The sequence below is a fragment of the Amphiprion ocellaris genome, chromosome 14, assembly GCF_022539595.1.
Source record: "Amphiprion ocellaris isolate individual 3 ecotype Okinawa chromosome 14, ASM2253959v1, whole genome shotgun sequence".
In the NCBI taxonomy this organism is placed as follows: Eukaryota; Metazoa; Chordata; class Actinopteri; family Pomacentridae; genus Amphiprion; species Amphiprion ocellaris.
The window spans coordinates 27,914,453-27,934,116 of NC_072779.1; the positions used below are offsets into that span (position 1 = coordinate 27,914,453).

Consider the following 19,664-nt stretch of genomic DNA (forward strand, 5'->3'; position numbering starts at 1 on the left):
AACGTCGAATGGAGTGAGGTCTCTTCTTATTGCATAGGGTGTAGGTGATGAGCCAATCCCACCTGCTCCCTGCTGATCAGCTAATTACAGATGTGAGTCATCTGCCGTCTCCTGCGTAGCTGCACCTCGTAATCATTCTCAGAAAAGGAGGGGGAGGGCACTGACACTACCTGCAGCCAGCGGCTGCGACTGTGACAATCAGTGTCTCAAAAGAATCTTGTACAAGGTCCTTTTCTGTTTGGAACAGCCTCCCAGAAAAGGATAAAATCTGATATGAACAGGACGTTTTATACAGTATGGTGAAGTGTGATTGGTTATAAAACACAAATATATAACTCAAATATTGAAATGTGATTGGCTAAAGGTGGGGATAAACTGTGGTTTAGACTTAGCACTCCCATTAGATGGTGCACAGATATATCTATATCTTTTGGCACACGATTCATCCAATCCTCAGGTGCCACACCCTGTAAAAAGAATTTCAATTCAATTCAATTCAATTTTATTTATACAGCGCCAATTACAGTCAAATTGTCTTGAGACGCTTTACAGAACCCATATGCCTGACCCCCAGGGTAAGCCAAAAGGCGACAACAGCAAGGAAAACACCCTTTTAACAGGGAAAAAAACCTCGAGCAGAACCCGGCTCTAATGTGGGGGGACCCATCTGCTGCTGGCCGGGCGGGTTGAGAGGGACAGAAGAGGTAGAGAGGTGGAAGGGTAGAGATAGAGGGATAGAGGGGCAGAGGTAGAGGGGTAGAGGTAGAGGGTTATAGTTGGTGGGAGAACAACCACACATCTGAAGCATCCAGCTCTGGGACCAGGGACACTCGGAGAAAGGACACAGGGAGAAACAGAGTTAGTGTAATGCAATAATGGTATATATAGTAAATACATAGGTAGTTAGAGAAGGGCTCAGTGCATCAAGAGAGGTTCCCCAGCAGCCTCGGCCTATAGCAGCAGAACTAGGGGCAGAACTAAGGGACGTCAAGAGGGGAAGTCAGTTGTGCAAATGAAAACACCAGCTCACCCCGTCAGGGTCCCCCAGTCAGCCCTAACTATAAGCTTTGTCAAAAAGGAAGGTTTTAAGCCTAGTCTTAAAATTAGAGAGGGTGTCCGCCTCCCGAACCCAAACTGGGAGCTGGTTCCACAGGAGAGGAGCTGATAACTGAAGGCTCTGCCTCCCATTCTACTTTTAGAGATTCTAGGAACAACAAGTAAGCCTGCAGTCTGAGAGCGAAGATTTCTGCTAGGATAATATGGTACTATCAGGTCTTTAAGATATGATGGAGATTGGTTGTTAAGAGCTTTATATGTCAAAAGAAGGATTTTGAATTCTATTCTAGATTTAACAGGAAGCCAATGAAGAGAAAACCAGTATTGGAGAAATATGATCTCTCTTGCTAACCCCAGTCACTACTCTGGCTGCAGCATTTTGGATCAGCTGTAGATGTTTCAGCGAGTTTTTGGGACAACCTGATAATAAGGAATTACAGTAGTCAAGCCTAGAAGTAACAAATGTATGGACTAGCTTTTCTGCATCACTCTGAGACAGGATGTTCCTGATTTTCACAATATTTCTCAGTTGGAAAAAGGAAGTCCTACAGATTTGTTTTATGTGTGAGTTAAAGGACATGTTCTGGTCAAAGATAATGCCGAGGTTCCTCACAGTAGTACTGGAGGCCAATGTAATGCCATCCAGAGTAACTATATGCTTTGAAAGCAATTTTCTAAGATATTTGGGGCCAAATACAATGACTTCAGTCTTGTCTGAATTTAGTAGTAAGAAATTATAGGTCATCCAGGTCTTTATGTCCTTAAGACAATCTTGCAGTCTGCCTAGCTGATTAGTTTCATCTGGCTTCATAGATAAAAAGAACCCTCGTTCGAATACCCGTCAGTATTATTCCATTGTTAGCTGTGATGTGATGTAGCCATTAGTGGTATTTCATTGGGAGGATGTAGGTGTCGTTATGGAGGATTGTTATGGTTTACTCCGTCAAACAACCTTGAGTTAGCAGCTTCAGTACAATTAGTTGTTACATTATAAGGAAATAGGAATGTGCTGTGTGTATCAAAGCCAAAACTCTATCTTTGTTAGTGTGTGTGCATGTGTAGAAGAAGAAACATTTTTTGTAAGCTGCTGTAACTTTCCAGCCTGACCTGTCTGTGTCCATCAGAGCTTGGAGTTAGTGCTTAGCTCCATCTCTTCCCTTTTAAAGGTCAAGCACAACTCATGCATTCGTTGCACATTAAGTGGTTATTATTATCAATATTGTAACACTCATATGTAATATCAATTTCAGTGTTCAGTTAGTAGTACCTTAAAAAAATAAATCCTAACAGTTGTCAAATTTATTACTGTGAAAACACAGAGGTTGTGTTTGTGAAATACACATTCTGTTCAGTCTTCAGCCCCTTTCAGGTATGCAGCATGGAACATTGCCGGGTTATTCAATCCATTAAAGTGATGGTATTCTGTCATTCAGCCCCTTTCACACACAGGTCACTTATTCCTTAATGTTCCTAATGGCTGCGTTTACACATCATACCACCCCCATTGCCGGAGCATGCAGTGTTACACATGCAATATTTGTCATTCAAGTGAGACTAGTCAATACACCAAGTGATGTATAATACATATTGATGCATTCACAGACTAAAGCTTAGCCTGTTAATGTATCTGACTCGCTGAACAGAAGGCCACCTCTTCTGTTGTTGAGGCACACAAATTCGCCTCTTCTTGTCTTGAGATGCTCAAAGCCGCATCTTCAGTCCGCAAGGGGTCCATGGCCGCCTCTTCTGTTCCTGAGGTGCTTAAAGCCGCCACTTCTGTCCTGAGGTCTGCCTTCTGTAGCTCCAGAAGGCAGCCGGACCTCGCCGCTCCATTGTGCCTTGACCTTGCTGCTCCCCTGCGTCGCTGAGGTCTTGCCGCTGAGCCCGGCTGAGATCCCACCAACCTTTATCGCTGGGGCCGCCGGGTAATTGCCTGAACCCACTCTCCAGTGTCCTGTTGAGCTACCAGTGGGAAACAGAGGTCGGTAGAGTAGCCAAAAATTGTACTCAAGTAAGAGTAACGTTACTTCAAAATAATATCACTCAAGTAGAAGTAAAAAGTAGTTATCCAAAAAATTACTCAAGTAAGAGTAAAAAAGTATTTGGTGAAAAGACTACTCAAGTACTGAGTAACTGTTTGATTGTAATGTTTGATTTATTTTTTAGAAATTATGTGATCAGACAGACAAAAATGTACAATAATGTGCAAATTCTGATATTTCCAAATAATAAAATTTAAAAAATTGCAAAAATAAACAACATCTTTACAAAATGGCAAGTTAAGGCACAAGAAGCACAAATTTGCAAATCTCAGTTTTTCACAACAAAAAGCTTTTGAAACAAATACCTGTAGTAAGGTAACGTTTTAATGTTTGAACTGTGCAAACTACTTCCAGTGACAAAATATACTGCATGCTGTAGCCCCCATCCCCCGCTCTATCACGTGGACCTACCAAGCCTGACGTCACGCTTCACTTCGCTGGTATTAGTAAACAGAAGACAAAAGCCGAAGACGGAGATATCCATGCTAATGCTATGCTAATGGTGTCAGACTCCGAAGCAAGATAAAATTTCTCGAAAATGCCCCCGTTGTGTAGAGTTTGCGCTGCTATGCCGCCACATTTCGTATGTGGTCATGTGACCTCAGGGTGACGTCTGGTGAAAAGGAGTCACGTGATTATTGTTGCTTCATCTGATTGGTGAAACACAGTCGTGTTAGATCCACTGGGGGCATCTCTCCGGCCAAAATAAAGCAGCTCTAATGTGGTAAATAAAAAAGTAATGAGTCAAGTGTAGCCCAGTGTAACGGAGTAAGAGGAGTGTTTCTTCTTCACAAATCTACTCAAGTAAAAGTAAAAAGTATGGCAGAGTAAAACTACTCTCAGAAGTAAATTTTTTTTTCAAAAAGTTACTGAAGTAAATGTAATGGTGTTATGGCGGGGCAGGGGGCTCAGTAACAGGATGGCCAGGTCTGTGTGTGTGTGGGCGGGCACATATGTACTGATCTGGAGTTTGGCATTATTTAAGTAGAAATAAATGATCTCACTTCAATTATGGATGTGTATTTATTAGTGCTGTCAAACAATTAAAAGTTTTAACCAGATTAATCACAGATTTGCTGTGCATTAATTTTGGTTAATCACCATTAAATATTCCTTTTTTATCTATTTTACTCGTATTTCATTTTGCATGAGGAAACAGATTCAAGAAAGAAGGGAATATATATGCACTTAACATGTTTATTACACACCTGTGCTTCGGTGAAAAGAAAACTTCCTGTAGAGTGTGCGTATTACTGTAAATTGGTGGACTGTTTCGCCTTTGGGGGTTTTTTGTATTCAAAAAGAGGGCCAATGTACTGTTTAGAGCAGGGGTATTCAACTAAAATTCAAAGAGTTTCAGTCAGAGAAAATGTATTAAAGCAAAGGCCAGAAAATCTCAATGTCTAACTTGAATTAGTGTGATATGTGCTGATGTAACCTGGTAGTTTTATTAGTGTCTGCATGTGATCAATAACTGACCGTCAAATCAAATCAATTCAGTACCGTTCAGAAACATTTTGACAATGTTTATTAGTAAATAACTTTTGATATAACTGTACATCTGAAAATAAAGTGGAAAATAATGACTGAACAACCTGAACCAACTTATATACATCTTTAACAATACCTAACTCTCAAAAAATGTAAACAATTGAACACTTTTCCTTTTTTTTCCTTTTATATCACTCCCCTTTTACTTCTGCTGCTTAATGGGAGAACTGAGCTGCCAGTAATTTGAATCATGGTCTGAATGGTATCAGGGTTTTTCTCAAACACATCTTGAGCTCACTGGTGAACTCCAGATGTGGAACCATATTTAGTTTGGATTATATTCATAGTTGAGAAGCTGGCTTACAGCTGTATGTTGAGCCAAACGCAGTCAACATGTGCAGGGCGACTTTCCTCTCGGTGTCGATTTGTTTATTACTCCGCCAAGGAACGGTGGAGTTATGTGACGATCAGCGTACGTTTGTCTGTGAATCTGTCTGTCTGTCTGCAACATTACTCTAAAACAGACACACGGATTTGGATGAAATTTTCAGGGAAGGTCAGAAATGACACATGGACCACCTCATTAGATTTTGGCAGTGATGCTGCTTATAGTCTGGATCCACGGATTTGTTAAAGAATTTCCATTGCCAGATATAGCGGCCGGCACGGTGTCACCATAACCATGACAACAAGTGAACACTGTGTCAGTCACTAACCTGCATCAATTCACTCCCCCCGTTACATCTTTCGGCCACGCAATTTGGTATCTGTACTACATAACATACGCATGCACAACACATACCTGTACCCACGCAAGACATTTTTGTATTTGTTTAGTTAGTTTGTGGGTTGATCTATATTAAATGGCCAGATTCTGTGTTGCCGTGATTTCTGAATACATAAATTGAGGAATGAACAGTCTTGGCAGAGCACTGCACTCTCTGAGTGGTTTTCTTGTTAGGGTCCGAGCACCGAATGGTGCGAAGACCCTATTGGAATTGGTCGGGTTTCTTATTAGGGTCCGAGCACCAAAGGTGCGAAGACCCTATTGGAATGCTAGGGTTTCTTATTATTATTTTTCACTCTTTTCCCGTCTTTTGAATTGCCTTTTTGGCGGCCTTATCATACCCCAAAACGCGTGAAACTTAGCATGCTCATCAGGACTGGCGAAAAATTTGATATTTTATGGGAGTTGCACATGTGTGTGGCAAAATAGCTCCATAGCGCCCCCTACAATGTTGCAAAAAGTGGTCATTAGGCCTACTTGCACGATGTTTCATCTACAGCTACAAAATTTTGTAGGCATATTCAGCATATTAGGAAACACAGAAAAGTCAATCATGGCCACGCCCTAAACCCAACAGGAAGTCGGCCATCTTGAATTAGCTGTAAATTTTTTTGAGATTAATAACTCAGCGGGGGTAAGTCCGAGAGACGCCAAATTTGGCCAGTATATGCAACAGCCCAACCTGATAAAAAGTTATCAAAATGCTCTGCAAAAGTCAAAGGGCGTGGCCATGGTGACTCCCAAAAATATTGATCCTTCGCCATGAAACAGGAAGTGGTGTCTAACTCAGCTGTACATGCTCCAATCTGCCTGAAATTTTACATGTGTGATCAGGGTCCAGCCCTGATGACATCCATGTGGATATATACATTCACAGTCATAGCGCCACCTTGTGGTAGCAGGAAATTGACATTTTTTACACTTTGATGTACTATTCTTAGCACGTTGATCAGATTCACCTCAAATGTGGTGATATAAGCGTGAACACATTGATGATGATTCCCAGAGAAAATGGCGACTCGTCGTCAATGGGCGTGTCTGTGGCGGCGTGGCAAATTTCGATTTCTCGCCATAAAAATTGAATTATTTATATCTCAGCTGGACATGATCCAATCTGGACCAAACTTGATGTGATGGACACCAGTCCAGGTCTGAACACATCCACACTCATAAATTTAGAAATACTCATAGCGCCACCTATTGGCAACAGGAAGAAGTTGTCATTACATTTGCACGTGCCATTGCCAGAAACTTTGTCATATCATTCAGAAAATTGGTCAGGTGAGTAGTTACACGTTGACAATGCCACAGTGTGAAGATTTTGACGATTCATAACACGCTGTTACCATGGCAACGCAATGTTGCCGTAATAAACAAAGTACTTTTTGACAGGTTAAGAACACTCATATGCTCGCCAAAATTGCCACACACATCACGACTGCTGAAATAATTGATATTTTAGACGAATTGCACATGATTGTTGCAAAATGGCTCCATAGCGCCACCTGGAAAATTTCAAACATTTACTACGGGCCGTATGTGTGACCTACAGTTCTGAAACTTGGTAGGCATATGTAACTCATCAAGACGCACAAAAATGTAATTGACACCCATGGCCAAAACCCAACAGGAAGTCGGCCATTTTGAATTATATGTCATATGTTTTGACGATTATGGGTCATTTTTAGACATTTTCAAAAGCTATAAACTCAAACAGGGTACCACCGAGAGAGCTGAAATTTGGCCAGGATGTACTTCAGGCATGGATGATCAAAAGTTATCAAAATGCTCCACAAAAGTCTGAGGGCGTGGCCATGGCGGCCTCCTGAATTTTGATGCTTCGCCATGAAACATCAACTGCTGTGTAACTGCCCCAAACATGCTCCAATCTGCCTCAAACTTTACATGTGTGATCAGAGTCCAGTCCTGATCACATCCATAGGCCGACATACACTCTCGGTCGCAGCGCCACCTGGTGGATGGAAGGAAATGCTCTATAACTAGCCTGGACATGGTCCGATCTGCCTGAAATTTTGTATGTGTGATCAGAGTCCGACCCTGATCACATCCATAGGCCAATATACACTCTCGGTCACAGCGCCACCTGGTGGATGGACAGGACAAGCTCTATAAGTAGCCTGAACATGCTCCAATCTGCGTGAAATTTTACACGTGTGATCAGAGTCCGGCCCTCATCGCATCCGTAGGCCGAAATGCACTCTCGGTCGCAGCGCCACCTGGTGGACGTGAGCAGATTCGCCGACCAGCAAGGATGCGAGGACCCGTCCAATGCTGCTTGCAGCTTTAATTATTTTTATTTTTTCTCCGACCAAAAGAATTGCACTTTTGGCGGCCTTATCATACCCCAAAACGCTTGAAACTTGACATGCTCATCAGGACTGGCGAAAAATTTAATATTTTAGGGGAGTTGCACATGTGTGTGGCAAAATGGCTCCATAGCGCCCCCTGGAAAATTGAAAATTTGGTCATTAGGCCAACTTGCACGACGTTTCATCTACAGCTACAAAGTTTTGCATGCATATTCAGCACATCAGGAAACCCAAAAAAGTCAATCACAGCCATACTGTAAACCCAACAGGAAGTCGGCCATCTTGAATTAGCTGTAAATTTTTTTGATATTAATAACTCAGCAGGGATAAGTCCGAGAGACGCCAAATTTGGCCAGTATATGCAACAGCCCAACCTGATAAAAAGTTATGAAAATGCTCCACAAAAAGTCAAAGGGCGTGGCCATGGCGACCCCCAGAAATATTGATCCTTCGCCATGAAACAGGAAGTGGTGTCTAACTCAGCTGTACATGCTCCAATCTGCCTGAAATTTTACATGTGTGATCAGGGTCCAGACCTGACAACATCCATGTGATTACGTACATTGACAGTCATAGCGCCACCTTGTGGTAGCAGGAAATTTACATTTTTTACATTTTGATGTGCTATTCTTAGCAGGTTGATCAGATTCACCTCAAATGTGATGACATAAGCCTGAACACATTGATGATGATTCCCAGAGAAAATGGCAACTCATCGTCAAGGGGCGTGTCTGTGGCGGCGCAGCGAATTTCGATTTCTCGCCATGAAAATTGAATTATTAATATCTCAGCTGGAAATGATGCAATCCGGACCAAACTTGATGTGATGGACACCAGTCCGGTTCTGAACACATCCACATTCATAAATTTAGAAAAGCTCATAGCGCCACCTATTGGCAACAGGAAGAAATAGTCATTACATTTGCACCTACCATTGCCTGAAACTTTGTCATATCATCTTGAAAATTGGTCAGCTCAGTGGTCACGCCTAGACGATGGCACAGTGTGAAGATTTTGACAATTCATAAAACGCTGTTGCCATGGCAACGTATCGTTGCCGGAATAAACAAAGTACTTTTTGACAGGTTAAAAATGGTTATATGCTCGCCAAAATTGCCACACACATCAGGACTGGTGAAATATTTTATATTTTTGATGAATTGCACATGACTGTTGCAAAATGGCTCCATAGCGCCACCTGGAAAATTTCAAACAGTTACTACGGCCTAGAATTATGAAACTTGGTAGGCATATGTAACTCGTCAAGACACACCAAAATGTAATTGACAGCCATGCCCAAAACCCAACAGGAAGTCGGCCATTTTGAATTATATGTCATATGTTTTGACGATTTTGGGTCATTTTTGTACATTTTCAAAAGCTATAAACTCAAACAGGGTAACACCGAGAGAGCTGAAATTCGGCCAGGATGTACTCCAGGCATGGTTGATCCAAAGTTATCAAAATGCTCCGCAAAAGTCTGAGGGCGTGGCCATGGCGGCCTCCTGAATTTTGATGCTTCGCCATGAAACATCAACTGCTGTGTAACTGCCCTAAACATGCTCCAATCTGCCTCAAACTTTACATGTATGATCAGAGTCCTACCCTGATGACATTCACATGCTGAAATACAGCCACATTCATCGCGCCACCTGGTGGATGGAAGGAAATGCTGTATAACTGGCCTGTACATGGTCCGATCTGGCTGAAATTTTATATGTGTGATCAGAGTCCGACCCTGATCACATCCAGAGGCCAATGTACACTCTCGGTCATAGCGCCACCCGGTGGATGGACAGAAAGGCTCTATAAGTAGCCTGAACATGCTCCAATCTGCCTGAAATTTTACACGTGATCAGAGTCCGGCCCTCATCGCATCCGTAGGCCAAAATGCACTCTCGGTCGCAGTGCCACCTGGTGGACGTGCGTGGATTCGCCGACCAGCAAGGATGCGAGGACCCGTCCAACGCTGCTTGCAGCTTTAATTATTATTATTATTCTTTGTCGGCCTCAAAAACGGCCTTTTTGACGCCTTAAACATATACGAAAACGCATGAAAATCGCCACACACATCAGGACCGGCGAAAAATTTGATATTTTAGGGGAATGGCACACGTGCGTGCCAAAATGGCTCAATAGCGCCCCCTGGAAAATTACGAAAATTCAGCCCCCGGACAGCGTTCGACCTAGACTTCTGAAATTCGGCACACATATGTAACTCATCAAGACGCACAAAAAAGCCTCTTGCATCATTACCCATAATGCTACAGGAAGTCGGCCATTTTGAATTATGAGTCATGTTTTGGACAATTTTGTGTCATTTTTGGACATTTTTAAAAATCTATAAACTCAAACAGCGTAACCCCAAGAGAGCGGAAACTTGGCCAGGATGTACTCCCGTCACGGGTGATCAAAAGTTATCAAAACGCTCCGCAAAAGTCTGAGGGCGTGGAAATGGCGAGCCACGGAATGCGGCCATTTTGAAATATGATTCATATTTTGTCATTTTTGGACATTTTCAAAAGCTATTAACTCAAACAGCGTAACCGTGAGAGAGCTCAAATTTGGTCAGGATGTACGCCAATCATGGGTGATCAAATGTTATCAAAACGCTCCGCAAAAGTCTGAGGGTGTGGCCATGGCAACCAGTGGAATGCGGCCATTTTGAATGTCTCGCCATGAAACAGGAAGTGCTATCTAACTAGCCTGTACATGCTCCAATCTGCATCTAACTTTACATGTGTGATCAGAGTCCAGCCCTAATCATGTCCATAGGAGGATATATACTCACAGTCATAGCACCACCTGGCGGCCATTTTGAATTTCTCGCCATTAAACAGGAAGTGCTGCTAACTAGCCTGTGCATGCTCCAATCTGCCTGAAATTTTACTTGCATGATCAGAGTCCAGCCCTAATCACATCCTTGCACAACTTGGCGGCCATTTTGGATTTCTCGCCATGAAACAGGAAGTGCTGTGTAACCAGCCTGTACATGCTCCAATCTGCTTGAAATTTTACATGTATGATCAGAGTCCGGCCCTAATCACATCTTTGCGCCACTTGGCGGCCATTTTGGATATCTCGCCAAGAAACAAACAGGAAGTGCTGTGTAACGAGCCTGTACATGCTCCAATCTGCCTGAAATTTTACATGTATGATCAGAGTCCGGCCCTAATCATATCTATGCACCACCTGGCAGCCATTTTGGATTTCTCGCCATGAAACAGGAAGTGCTGTGTAAGTAGCCTCTACATGGTCCAATCTGCCCTAAACTTGACTCTCTCAGTTACAGCACCTCCTGGTGGATATGAGTGGGCAAGCCGGGCCGCTCGGATGCGAGGACCCGTCCAACGCTGCTTGCAGCTTTAATTATTATTATTCTTTCTTTTACGGCTTTTTGAAATGCACTTTTGGCGGCCTTATCATACCCCAAAACGCGTGAGACTTGGCATGCACATCAGGACTGGCGAAAAATTTGATATTTTAGGAGAGTTGCACATGTGTATGGCAAAATGGCTCCATAGCGCCCCCTGGAAAATTGAAAATTTGGTCATTAGGTCAACTGGCAAAGTGTTTCATCTACAGCTACCAAATTTTGTAGGCATATTCAGCACATCAGGAAACCCAAAAAAGTCAATCACGACCATACTGTAAACCCAACAGGAAGTCGGCCATCTTGAATTAGCTGTGAATTTTGATGACTCAGCGGGGGTAAGTCCGAGAGACGTTAAATTTGGCCAGTATATGCAACCCTGCCTCCTGATGAAAAGTTATCGAAATGCTGTGCAAAAGTCAAAGGGCGTGGCCATGGCGACTCCCAAAAAAACGGATCCTTCGCCATGAAACAGGAAGTGGTGTCTGACTCTGCTGTACATGCTCCAATCTGCCTGAAATTTTACGTGTGATCAGTGTCCAGGCCTGACGACATCCATGTGTTTATGTACATTGACAGTCATAGCGCCACCTTGTGGTAGCAGGAAATAGACATTTTTTACATTTTGATGTACTATTCTTAGCACGTTGACCAGAATCACTTCAAATGTGGTGACATAAGCCTGAACACATTGATGATGATCCCCAGAGAAAATGGCGACTCGTCGTCAAGGGGCGTGTCTGTGGCGGCGCGGCGAATTTCGATTTCTCGCCATAAAAATTGAATTATTAATATCTCAGCTGGAAATGATCCAATCCGGACCAAATTTGATGTGATGGACACCCGTCCGGTTCTGAACACATCCACATTCATAAATTTAGAAATACTCATAGCGCCACCTATTGGCAACAGGAAGAATTTGTCATTACATTTGCACCTACCATTGCCAGAAACTTTGTTATATCATCCTGACAGGTTAGGAACGCTCGTATGCTCGCCAAAATTGCCACACACATCAGGACTGCTGAAATATTTGATATTTTAGACAAATTGTCCATGACTGTTGCAAAATGGCTCCATAGCGCCACCTGGAAATTTTCAAACAGTTACTACGGCCAGTACGTGTCACCTAGAATTATGAAACTTGGTAGGCATATGTAACTGGTCAAGACACACAAAAATGTAATTGACACCCATGCCCAAAACCCAACAGGAAGTCGGCCATTTTGAATTGTATGTCATATGTTTTGACGATTTTTGGTCATTTTCAAAAGCTATAATCTCAAACAGGGTAACACCGAGAGAGCTGAAATTCGGCCAGGATATACTCCAGGCACGATTGATCAAAAGTTATCAAAATGCTCCGCAAAAGTCTGAGGGCGTGGCCATGGCGGCCTCCGGAATTTTGATGCTTCGCCATGAAACATCAACTGCTGTGTAACTGCCCTAAACATGCTCCAATCTGCCTCAAACTTTACATGTATGATCAGAGTCTTACCCTGATGACATTCATATGTTGAAATACAGCCACAGTCATAGCGCCACCTGTTGGATTCAAGGAAATGTTCTATAACTAGCCTGTACATGGTCCAATCTGCCTGAAATTTTGTATGTGTGATCAGAGTCCAGTCCTGATCACATCCATAGGCCGACATAAACTCTCGGTCGCAGCGCCACCTGGTGGATGGAAGGAAATGGTCTATAACTAGCCTGGACATGGTCCGATCTGCCTGAAATTTTACATGTGTGATCAGAGTCTGACCCTGATCACATCCATAGGCGACTATACACTCTCGGTCGCAGCGCCACCTGGTGGATGGACAGGAAATGCTCTATAACTAGCCTGTACATGGTCCGATCTGCCTGAAATTTTACGTGTGTGATCAGAGTCCGGCCCTCATCGCATCCGTAGGCCGACATGCACTCTCAGTCGCAGCGCCGCCTGGTGGACGTGCGTGGATTCGCCGACCGGCACGGATGCGAGGACCCGTCCAACGCTGCTTGCAGCTTTAATTTATTATTATTATTCTTTCTTTTACGACATTTTGAAATGCACTTTTGGCGGCCTTATCATACCCCAAAACGCATTAAAGTTGGCATGCTCATCAGGACTGGCGAAAAATTTGATATTTTATGGGAGTCGCGCATGTGTGTGGCAAAATGGCTCCATAGCGCCCCCTACAAAATTGAAAATGTGGTCATTAGGCCAACTGCCAAGATGTTTCATCTACAAGTACAATATTTGGGAGGCATATGCAGCACATGAGGACACACGAAAAAGTCAATCATGACCACGCCCTAAACCCAACAGGAAGTCGGCCATCTTGAATTAGCTGTAAATTTTTTGAGATTAATAACTCAGCGGGGGTAAGTCCGAGAGACGTCAAATTTGGCCAGTACATGCAACACTGCCTCATGCTGAAAAGTTATCAAACTGCTCCGCAAAACTCAAAGGGCGTGGCCATGACGACCCCCAAAATTATTGATCCTTCGCCATGAAACAGGAAGTGGTATCTAACTCTGCTGTACATGCTCCAATCTGCCTGAAATTTTACTTGTGTGATCAGGGTCCAGCCCTGATGACATCCATGTGGTTATGTACATTGATAGTCACAGCGCCACCTTGTGGTAGCAAGAAATAGACATTTTTTATATTTTGATGTACTATTCTTAGCATGTTGATCAGATTCACCTCAAATGTGGTAACATAAGCCTGAACACATTGATGATGATTCTCAGAGAAAATGGTGACTCGTCGTCAAGGGGCGTGTCTGTGGCGGCGCGGCGAATTTCGATTTCTCGCCATAAAAATTGAATTATCAATATCTCAGCTGGAAATGATCCAATCCGGACCAAACTTGATGTGATGGACACCAGTCCGGTTCTGAACACATCCACATTCATAAATTTAGAAATACTCATAGCGCCACCTATTGGCAACAGGAAGAATTTGTCATTACATTTGCACCTACCATTGCCAGAAACTTTGTCATATCATTCTGAAAATTGGACAGGTGAGTGGTCACACCTTGACGATGCCCCAGCCTGAAGATTTTGACAATTCATAAAACACTGTCGCCATGGCAACGCAATGTTGCATGTGACAGACAAAATACTTTTTGACAGGTTAGGAACGCTCATATGCTCGCCAAAATTGCTACACACATCAGGACTGGTGAAATATTTGATATTTTAGATGAATTGTCCATGACTGTTGCAAAATGGCTCGATAGCGCCACCTGGAAAATTTCAAACAGCTACTATGGCCAGTACGTGTTACCTAGAATTATGAAATTTGATACACATATGTAACTCATCAAGACACACAAAAATGTAATTGACAACCATGACCAAAATCCAACAGGAAGTCAGCCATTTTGAATTATATGTCATATGTTTTGACGAGTTTGGGTCATTTTTAGACATTTTCAAAAGCTATAAACTCAAACAGGGTAACACAGAGAGAGATGAAATTCGGCCAGGATGTACTACAGGCATGGGTGATCAAAAGTTATCAAAATGCTCCACAAAAGTCTGAGGGCGTGGCCATGGCGGCCTCCTGAACTTTGATGCTTTGCCATGAAACATCAACTGCTGTGTAACTGCCCTAAACATGCTCCAATCTGCCTCAAACTTTACATGTATGATCAGAGTCCCGCCCTTATGACATTCACATGCTGAAATACAGCCACAGTCATAGCGCCACCTGGTGGATAGAAGGAAAAGCTCTATAACTAGCCTGTACATGGTCCGATCTGCCTGAAATTTTATATGTGGGATCAGAGTCTGACCCTGATCACATCCATTGGCCAATATACAGTCTCGGTCGCAGCGCCACCTGGTGGATGGACAGGAAAAGCTCTGTAAGTAGCCTGAACATGCTCCAGTCTGCCTGAAATTTTACAGCTGTGATCAGAGTCCAGCCCTCCTCGCATCCATAGGCCGAAATGCACTCTCGGTCGCAGCGCCACCTGGTGGACGTGCGACCTGGTGGATGTGCGTGGATTCGCCGACCGGCAAGGATGCGAGGACCCGTCCAACGCTGCTTGCAGCTTTAATTATTATTATACTTTTTTCTTCCGACAAAAGACTTGCACTTTTGGCGGCCTTATCATACCCCAAAATGCATGAGACGCGGTACACACATCAGGACCGGCGAAAAATTTGATATTTTATGGGAGTTGCGCATGTGTGTGGCAAAATGGCTCCATAGCGCCCCCTACAAAGTTGCAAAAAGTGGTCATTAGGCCAACTGGCAAAGTGTTTAATCTACAGCTACAAAATTTTGTGTGCATATGCAGCACATCAGGACCCACGAAAAAGTCAATCATGGCCACGCCCTAAACCCAACAGGAAGTCGGCCATCTTGAATTTACGGTGGCCGAGAGGTGCAAACCAAATTTACATAATGCAAAACACTTTTACAAAGCTTGAGACAAATTTACATTTAGGAAAACATTTTTACATATCATAAAACAAAATTACAAGTTCTGAAACAAATTTACATTTTAGAAAAAAATTTACAAGATGCAAAACACTTTTACAACCTCCAAGACAAATTTACAAGTGCCGAAACACTTTTACAAATCCAAAAACACTTTTACAAACTCAATTTAACCGGAAAGGGAATGTCCCAACTCCGGTGTTGAACCGGAAGTGATAACGAAGAGCAGCTAATGCGACTTTTGGTTGTTGTTGATGGTGAGCGAAGATGGACAGCGAGCGGGTGATGTTTTGCCCGTTTTGTGGGGAACATATGAGCCGATTGACGCGGTTTTGTTTTTCGTGTGGTCGGTCTTTAGAGTGTTTAAATGGCGCAGATCAGACCGACAGAGTAGATATGCTTCAGCAGTGTATAAGATATTTCAATGAAGGACACTCGTACGCTGTAATCGTGGATATGATGTCATGTTTACACGGTTTTCAAATCAGCTTGAGGTCTCTGAAAAGCAAACTGAATGAAGCTGGTTTATATCGCAGAAAGTATTACTCCGCTACAAACGCCATAATGAGGGCCATCCAACTGGAACTTCGTGGACCTGGACAGTTATTTGGCTACCGCACGATGTGCCAGGTGCTTAAACAAAAGCACAATCTACGTGTAAAGAGGGATCATGTGATGAATTTGCTTCGGGAACTGAATACTCGGGGATGTGAGAGGAGATCACGCAGAAGGTTTGTCAGAAGAACTTACCACTCCATGGGACCAAACTACATGTGGCATGCAGATGGTTATGACAAGCTTAAGCCATTCGGGTTGGCTATTTCAGGCTGTATCGATGGATTTTCCCGTAAAGTAATGTGGCTTGCATGTGGACCGACAAATAATGACCCAAGTGTGATCGCTTACTATTTTCTGTCATGTGTGCGAAACCTTGGTGTCACTCCCATGAGACTGAGGACTGACTGTGGCACTGAGAACGGGACCATGGCTGCAATTCAGAGCACACTACGCCACTACCACAATGACTACTTCTCTGGAGCATCCAGCCACATGTATGGCTCATCCACAAACAACCAGAGGATTGAGTCTTGGTGGTCCATCTTCAGAAAGGGAAGGTAAGTGACCGTCCTCAAGTCATATTATATGTAACATTTTATTTTATTCATTTAAACATAAGTAGAGTTTCCCACAGATTTAACTGAGACTATGGGAATATAAGTTACCCTTATTTTTGTTATCTAATATCAATTTTGAAGTAAAATCATCAAATATTATTGTTTCTATTTGATCATTAGGAAGTGTTTTCATAAGTATGGGCAAGTTATACTTATTAAAATAAGTATAAATTACCTTATGTGTTTATGATAAGACAAGAAGCAAAAATATATATAATTCATGTTCAACATTGTTTAGCTTTTATTTCGACCATGGGGGTAAAAATAGTGTGGTGAGAGGCGTTATAGTTTCTTCTATTAATGGGAAACACTGCAAATATATATGCTTAAAATTAAAATATTTTCCTGATTGCTCTAGGTCTCAGTTCTGGATGGACCTATTTGCAGACCTTAGAGATGCTTGATACTTCAACGGGAGTCATGAGCATCAATGTCTACTGAGATATTCTTTTGGTGATATTATCCAGAAGGACTTGGATGAGTGTGTGAGACTGTGGAACAGTCTCAGGATCCGCCCCTCAAGAACAGCATCATGTCCAGGAGGTGTGCCCAATGAGCTCTACTACTTACCATACAGGTAATACTTTGGTGATAGATTGAAATTTGTATTTGTTTTCCTTTTATCTTAAATTTTGTCTTATGTTTAACATAGGTTTGGCTCCAGAGACTGTGGATTTAAAGTTGAACGGGCTGAACTGGATGCCTTTCCTGAGGCTCGCCTGTTAAGAGCTCCATGTGGGGACACCAGCATGCAGGAGTATTTGGACTTGGCCATGGAGAACAGTCATTTACAGAAGCCAGAGTGTTGGCAGTCTGCAACTGAACTGTATCTAAAACTAAAAGAAATTGCTGAGCTATGAAAGAAGACAAGTTTATTGGAATGGTAGAACATGTACACAAACGTGTCTGAATTTGTCACGGCTTCATTAATTCAAAGCGGAAAATATATGAATAAAAAATAAAGCAAAGTAATACCCCGTTACTACATTTTAACATTTTTTTCGAGAACAAAATCTCCTGAAATGCTCCTCTCATTCTAAAATTAATCTGAATACATAACAGTGATTCATAAACAGACCACAGTTTAAAAATAATGGATCTAAAACGATTGAGATCTAACTGCACCTTTAAGTGCACCAACAACAGCAAGTTTAGAACAAAACATTTCTAAAGTCTGAGCTCTAGAGCAGTGTTTCTCAAACGGTGGTATGTGTGCTGCTGGTGGTACTCAGGGTCATCTGCATCTACTTTATTCATTTTAATTAGAGATAATTTAGTTTGGTTTAGTAATGTGTTTAAGTTAGGCACTTTTCTGGTTCAGACATAGTTTACACCTACTTCAGACAAAATTCAGACCAGTTTAGCTTTAATTAAGATTCCTTTTGGACCTGGTTTTCTCCAGATTTAGTCCTGGTGGTACTTGGAAGGTCACATATTTAATGAGGTGGTACTTTGCTTGTCAAATGTGTTACGAGGTGGTACTTGATGTGAGAAGTTTGAGAAACACTGCTCCAGAGGTCATCTAGTCATGTGGTTTAAAAACAGCCAAATCCTGGACTATTTTCAATTCCAAAGTCCATTTGTGACTTAAACATACTGTATGAATCAAGGAGTGGTAATTTTAGCAAGTTTGAACATGTATTTGCCATCGGGAATGGAGAGTCATCCAGGAACTGTATTTGAGGCAGTGGTTCCAAACCAGAAGGGGGAAGTGATGACAGCCCAGTTGCAAACATCAAAACATCCTCCACAGACACAGAGGCCTTGCCTTCTGTAAAGAAAAAAATGTTCAGATAGACCATGGTAATGTGGTGTTTCAGGTAGTTACAAAAAACATACAAACCTTCACAATCAAGGAGGTAGTCTGCCCAGTAGGCCAAAGTTTGACTTTCTTTTAGTCTCCTGTTACTCCCTGAAGGGCTGAGGTTAGGTTTGAAGAGTCTCTCAAGTTCCAAGCCAGTGAGTGGCTTTGCAGTGTGGCACAGGACAGGGGACAGCAAAGAAGGGTGTTGTTGTAGTGCATTAAGAAACTGAAGGGTAGTAAGACCATCTTTGAATCTACAAAGTGAACACAAACACTTTCACCGCTGTGTGGCTGTAGAGGTTCTCTTCCAATCCCTCCAAAACAAATTAAGAGTTAATTTGCAAAAACCGATAACTCAATGTTCACATTTTTTTTTAGAAAACTTGTTTTTTTGTTGTTTACTTGAAATAATATCAATCAAACTGACATTGAGTGCATGTGACTCAGTAGAAACTAAAAAAAAAAAAAAAAAAAAAATCAGAGGAGCTGTTTTTGCAAATTAACTCTTCAAATGTACACACAAGGCTAGTTGTGTGTGACTTGTGTTACTACATTGACTAAGTGATAACAGATATACATGCCATGAGAAATTTCAAACAAAATTATCAGAGAAAATGACAATTAAAAATATGTTCTGACCTGTCAATTACAGATTACAGAAACTTTGTCATATCATTCTGAAAATTGGTCAGGTGAGTGATTACACCTTGACGATGCCACAGTGTGAAGATTTTGATGATTCATAAAACGCTGTTGCCATGGCAACGCAAAATTGCCGGGATAACCAAAGTACTTTTTGACAGGTTAAAAATGGTCATATGCTCGCCAAAATTGCCACACACATCAGGACTGCTGAAATATTTGATATTTTAGATGAATTGCACATGACTGTTGCAAAATGGCTCCATAGCGCCACCTGGAAAATTTCAAATATTTACTACGGGCCGTATGTGTGACCTACAGTTCTGAAACTTGATAGGCCTATGTAACTCGTCAAGACGCACAAAAATGTAATTGACACCCATAGCGAAAACCCAACAGGAAGTCGGCCATTTTGAATTATATGTCATATGTTTTGACGATTTTGGGTCATTTTTGTACATTTTCAAAAGCTATAAACTCACACAGGGTAACACCGAGAGAGCTGAAATTCGGCCAGGAT

General features: G+C 42.2%; 1 protein-coding gene and 1 long non-coding RNA gene across 3 annotated transcripts in view; one reads left to right on the top strand and one right to left on the bottom strand.

The window, feature by feature from the left end:
* The window catches only part of LOC111585110 (dapper homolog 1-like), an 80,817-nt gene that overhangs the window by 16,926 nt on the left and 44,227 nt on the right, over positions 1 to 19,664 (top strand). The window lies entirely within an intron of this gene.
* Positions 17,554 to 19,155, bottom strand: LOC118469184 (uncharacterized). Of its 2 annotated transcripts, XR_004846018.2 has the most exons (3): positions 19,142 to 19,155; positions 18,542 to 18,756; positions 17,554 to 18,469 (listed from the first exon to the last, which is right to left on the bottom strand). It is a non-coding gene; the product is annotated as an uncharacterized LOC118469184 (long non-coding RNA). The 2 variants fall into 2 exon arrangements; XR_008603852.1 differs by lacking the exon at positions 19,142 to 19,155 and having other exon boundaries at positions 18,542 to 19,123.